This window comes from Pterocles gutturalis, unplaced genomic scaffold (assembly GCF_000699245.1).
Source record: "Pterocles gutturalis isolate BGI_N339 unplaced genomic scaffold, ASM69924v1 scaffold16542, whole genome shotgun sequence".
NCBI classification, from domain to species: Eukaryota; Metazoa; Chordata; class Aves; order Pterocliformes; family Pteroclidae; genus Pterocles; species Pterocles gutturalis.
Window position 1 is genome coordinate 51,394 of NW_010108232.1, and position 6,284 is coordinate 57,677.

Below are 6,284 nucleotides of genomic sequence, written 5' to 3' on the forward strand. Positions count from 1 at the left end.
TGTTGCCTTGTGAGATATATTCATCCTATAGACTTCTCTGTGAGTATATGTGCCCATTGACATGAAATCTCTCTTAGGTGAAGAATGACACAGCTGTAGGTAACTTCATACTACAGAGGTAAAAAATAGTTTCAATATAAACGTCATGACTGTTTCAATCTCCCTGTTTTTCTTAGGCTATCTAGCATTTGTAACTCAATGAGAATGGTTCCCACTGCCACTGTAGCCCTGATAAAGCAAAAAAGCCTTTGCACTCTGGGGCCACACGAATTCTGCCTGGCAGCTGCCTATTTTCCTCGAGATACCGGGGCAAGCTAAAGGGAGGGTTTTTTTCTGAGCAGCAGATTGAGCTGCTCTTCTTTAAAGGCTTTGTGGGTTATTTTGTCCATTTCATAGGTGGTATTTGTCCATTTTGTTAGAAAATTCCACCCAAGGCAGAGAGATTGCACCTTCGCAGAGGATCACGGGGGACTAGCGTGTAGAACTGGAACAGGCTGTTCTGTGCCGTTCTTCAGAAGTTGGGTAATGCTGGGCTCATTGAAAGATTTTTCCAAAGGGGCAGGATCAGGATATTGAATTTTAAGTCAGCTCTATCATTGATGCAGTGCATAAAATAAAACAGCTTCAAAGCAGCATCCCGGTTCATTGCCTGTGGATTTCTCGCAGCATTTCCCATAGGAAAAATCTTCCCATTGTTCTCAAGATCATGAGTCCGCTGGCCATCCAGATGGCAGGTCACTGGCCCAGTGATGCTGGGAGCCCGGATGAATCATTAAGTAATTCATGTTTTTTTGTGAAATGCTTTGAGAAGAAAAAGAGACGTGTAAATGCAAAGTGCCATCAATAGAGAAGTCCAGGGCATATGGAGACCTGGAGGAGCATCTCAAACGAAATTTCAGCCACCAAATTTGAGCCAAACATTTAGAAAAGAGGATGATCAGTGAAAGCTTGTTCGTGTTTACCCCAGCGCACACCTTCCAAGGCATGTGTTTGTGGATGTCCATATGCGTGTGTCTGTAGGAATGTATACAGGCACACAGCGCACAGTGATGCTTTGGGCAGTGCCAGGTTCCCTTGGGGAGGCAAAGCCCCTCGGAAGGGGCTGGCTGGTTGTGCATCCCTAGCCCCAGCCGCTCACGCACCACAGCAGCTCTTCTCGTGGTGTGGACACCCCTCTGCCCTCCCTTCCCTGCGGTCGCTGCTCTCATCCTGATGGAGGAGAGGAAGCAGGGAGAGTTTCTTGTAGCATTTGGTTCTTTGCACTTTAGCAGCTGAAATGGAGAAGGAGCCAGTACCAGCCCTTTCCAGAGCACCAGCACACAGAGGCTACGCCCTAGTGATTTTCCCTTCGTGACTTTCCAGTAGCTAAAATGACAACCAAAGCTATGTTGTTAAACCCCACGGCCGGGTCAGCAGACAGCCTTTGCATTTACACTGCACGCTGGGCACCTCGAGTGGGCTTGAGACCCCCGTGTGTGGGAGGAAAAGGGGTTTGTCTTGCAGAGAAAGCGTGTGGGTGCACCCAGTGTATGGGCAGCGGTGATGGGGGCAGAAGCAACCCAAGGGAAGAATTGAGATGCACCTTCTGCTGAAGCCATGCCCACAAGTTTTCCAAGAGGTTTTTATTGTTGCATGGGCACCACAAATTGGGATAGCTGCCCATGTGGGCTCCAGATCCTGCTTAACACCAGCCTGGAACTTTAAATCCTGCAGCAGTTTTTTTTCCTTGGGGATGTTGCTCCTAAGTCTCTGCTTTGGTGATGCCATCTCCTTGACCCTGCAGCTGGTTTGGGCTTTGTTTAGAGCGAGGAAGAGCGACGTTTGGAGAGTGAATCCAAGGCACGTTCCCCCAGCCTCACTGCCCTGGGCTTGCCTTCCTCCCACGAGCTGCAGGCTGCTCCCTGCCCCAGGGAAGGGGCATCCTGGGGATGCAGTGCCCCACCTGAGACCCCCCCACGCAGCGCTGCCATGGCCTGCCACCCCCCTGGGATGCCAGTGTCCTGCCCAGGTTTTGTGGCGCTCCTAAATTCAGACCACAGGGGGTCCTTCTTTCTCATCCTTGGTAGGAGCTAGGGGTCTTCTGCAGGGGCTGCGCAGCCCACGCAGGCGTGATGTGACAGTCGTGGTGTGCCACACGGACGGGCAGGGGAAGGCAGGGACAGGGAGGGAGCTGCCTCTGCGCTGGCCAGGGAGGAGGGAGGCTCCCAGTGAGCTTTCCTCCAGGTTCCCTTTGCTTTCCCCTGCGCCCACTGCTCCCTCCATGGGTTCTCCCCTCTCCATATGAGGCCTTATTCCAGCCTGAGGGACTGCCCACAGCATCTCTTTGCACTGACGCCTCCCCCCCACGCCGCCCGCGGGGACCCCGGGGCCGGGCTGCAGAGCTGGCCTCTGCCCGGGGATGCAGCCACCCCCAGCCCACCCACGCTGTCACCCCCCCAGCACCAGCGTGCCAGCGCTCTGCCTTGTTCCCCTGCTGCCCAGGGGCCTGGCCACGATAGGGAGATCTGCTTTCACGGGGTTAAACATTTTTACTTCATTAATTGCTCCACAAAAACCAGTAGCTTTGCAGAGGTGTTACACGGTTGCTACCTCTCCTCTTGCCTTTCTGTAGGAGTAGGGGCAGCTGATCTGCTCTTTTTGGTCTCTGGAACCCTCTCCAAAACTTTTTGGAGGTTTTTAACATCATATGGTGAGATATAATCTCCGTGGAGCCGCAGGGAACACAGGCAATGGAGCTGGGCAGCCTGCTTGCCACCGCGGTGAGTCATTTGCGAGGTGCATGGGCTGCCTTGGGTGGAAGGTGGGACGCCGGCCCCTCGTCTGTAGTCGGGAGAGGATTCTGTACTTCTTTCCTGTCTGTAGGTTTTATTCAGACAATATGTAATGATTGAGTGATTTACAATTCAGTGTTAAGCTAATGAAAACGTTGATAATGGTGATAATAAAACCTTTCTCTTTTTTTTTCTATGGTGTGTTGGAGGTTTTTTTGTGGAGTGTCACTGCCCTTTCTGTTGCCACCACTGTTATTTTCAACCTGAGGTTTCAGCTGGCCCATCCTTTCTCCTTGTGCCTGTAGGGAATGAGAGCTCAGCCCGCTGTGTCCCGGCGCTGGCCCCGGCTCCTTCTCAGCGCTTTCTGTGAAGGGCTCTCTCAGAATCAACCCCAGCTTCAAACCTGCCTTTCCCTCTGCCGTTTCCAGATTTCATTTAGCCCTGGGCATCTCCAGGCACAGGGCTGAGCTTGCTCCCAGCATGTACTGTGCTCACTCCCCCCATCAGAAGCCTTCTGCTCCTGCTCTTTGCCACCCAAGACCCCTCATGGTCAATGCTGGCCATTCCACTGGCCATTCAAGGTTGATTTTGAAAGGCTAGAGGTGAAGACACAGCTGGCAGAAAAAGCTACACCTGGCCCAGGCTGTTGGGAATAGCAGGAGTCAGTGTGGGTGCTGGGGGAGCCTGGGGACCCTTGGGGAAGGGGACCCATGGGTGCTGCTGGGTGTGCGGCCACTGCCTGCGCCAGGACGGCCCCGAGCTGCAAACCCTGGGGGGGCATTTGGGGTGTGACTCCTGCTGTGGGGGTCTGCAGGAGGAGGTGGTGAGCATGTGCAGGGCTTCCTGGGGAGCCACTGCAAGCCCTTTTCCCATGGCATTAGGAGGGATTGCAGTGTCCCAGACCACTGAGAGCTTCAGCCACCCACCCACTGCAGCTACAGGCCTGAGCAGTGGTGGAGGGAGGAGGAGGAGGAGGAAGAGGGTGAGTTCTCCAGTGGCGCAAGGGGCTGGGAGATCGGGGCAGCCCAGCATGGCACCAGGGTATGGACAGCATCTCCCCACCAGCTTCCAAAAGCAGGATGGGGCTTAGGCAGTCACTAAGCAACTGAGCTCCCCTGCAGTCCTGCCTTGCAGCTCCGGCTGCACGAAAGCAGCAATAAACCCAAGCAGTTGCCCTGCTTTCTGCGCCGTCAGCTCATGACCAGCTCCATCCTCCACCCGAGACAGGCTCCGCGGCGCAGATGTCACACCACCAGCCCAGTGCCTCTGCCAGGCTTCGCCTTTGCCCTGTGGCATAGCTGGATCTGCGGCACGAGCACAGAGCCCCAAGCGCTGGCAGCATGGCGCTGGATCCAGAGGGATGGTGCAAAGACGGCTCAGCCTCTGGACTGGGGTTGTTCTCCCGCTTCTAGCTGCAGAAGAGGGGGGTTTCGGCTGGGTAATGCTGTGCGGGCTCTGACCTGCGCAGGAATTGAAGAGCTGCTTCCTTCCATAAGGGCGGGTGGAGGGTGAGGTGCCAGTTCTGTCCTGGCCACTCGGAGGGTGTCCCAGGCTCACCAGGGAAGGGGTGAGAGATCTCTGGCTGCTGCAGAGCTCTGATAGCACCACAGCACACCAAAGGCTGATGGCCTTGGGGAGGGTGGGAGGAGATGGGACATGCAACAAAGGGGCTGAGCTGGTGGGGTCAGCATGAAAGGATACCACTGAGGAGCTGAGAAGTCAATGAAAGCCTCTTCTTTAAGCCTGTTTCATATGCTCGCAGCTTGCTTACCCCCCACCCTCCTCCTGCTTTCCATTTAAACCAAGGCTGACACAGCTGGGCTGTGTTTGGATCTACCACGGCCATGTTTCACCCCGAGAGTGGGTATAAAGCCCTCTCTCTGTCTCCAGCTGGTGGGAAGCTGGCAGGGAGCAGGCAGCCATGCCAGAGAGTATCCCTGAAATAAAGGCAGTGGGTGGGGTACCCCCTCACCCACCCAGGCAGTGCCACAGCCCTGCTGCAGCCCTGTCCTGCCGGCACCGCTCTGCTCTGCCAGCTGCCCCAGCAACCAGAGCTCCTGCCCGTGCCTGTGCCTGCCTGCTTGGGCATCCCCTGTCTCCAAGCCCACATCCCTGCCATTTTAGAAACTGGAACAAGAAAGTCCCTGTCATAACACACCTGCAGATTTGGGGGGAGGGGGTATCAAAGGCCAAAGCTTCCTCTGGGGAAGCCCAAGCACCACGAAAGGTTGTAAACATGAAGGTCACCATCCAGGGGAGTGGAGGAGCCCTGGGTGTCCCTGTGCAGGGGACAAAGACACAATGGACCATGAGACCCAGCTGCTTCCCAGCTCTGGGACAGCCCCTCCAACCCCCTCCTCCCTCTGATGCCCAAACATCTCTGCAAACATCCACAGGGATAATATCCCTGAATATAAACACTGCCCACCCCGTGGCAGGGGAACCAGCCCTGGTGCACCCCTGCAGCACCAGGCTTTTGGGCTCGGACGCATCCTTCTGCTCCCCCTCGTGCCAAGTAACCAACCACCACCAGCTGGATTCACCTTTAATTATTAAACTTTCCAAAACAAAAAGAGAAGAGAGCAAAGCCTGCCCTGAGGCATTCCCAACGCTGGCACTCTGCATGCCTTCCCACTGGGAAAAGGGGATTTTCCTCCAGGAAAACCTCCTCAGAGGGTGTGTTAGATACAACTAAGAGTTAAAATGTCCCTTTACTGCAGAAAAAAAAAAAAAAAAGTGAAACAGAGCTGCTGCTGCTGTCAGAACCCACTCTTGTTTCCTTGCAGATGACGCAGGATGGACACAGGCCATGTTGGGGGGCACCAGCTGGAAGCAGCCCCCCAGGTGGGGCCGTGTGGGTACCACATCCCACCCAGGGCACACGCTGAGATGAGCTCACGGCATCTCCAGTAACCCCAGCAGTGACCAGGGCAAACCCATGGGCTGGTGGGGACTGGGAGGAGCAGGCACCTGAAGGAAATGGTGATTTCTAGCTGATGATCTCATCAGTGTCAAACCCTTCGCAGGTGGCTTTCCCTGGGGCAGGGACACTCTCCCCGGGGCCGTGCCCTCAGTGGGGTCTGGGCTCATCACAGAGGAGGGCTGGGGCTGGAGGAGTTCAGCCTCCCCTGCAGACAGGACACTGTCCCACCGCCAGCTTAGCCCGGAGGATGTGCAGCCGTGGGGTGAGGTGCGCTGGTGGGTGTGTGGGTGGGGGCACAGACCCCCAGCTTTCAGAAGCACTGAGCCAGCCACAAGCCTGCGCTCAGACCCCGAGGGCCGGTCACGGGAGACCCAGCGCCACGATGCTCTCCCCACGCAGAGCAGTGGGACTGCAGCCCGTCCCCTCCTGCCCCCCACCACCTGCAAACCTGCTGCGTGGCACCGACTTACCTGCACCTGGTGTCGGGGGAGAGCGTAAAGATCTGCAGCCCTGCAGGGCTCACCGACACGGGCTGTGCATTTGGCACGCTCTCAGCAAGTGCATCTAGCCTGTGTCATGAGGGGTGTGTG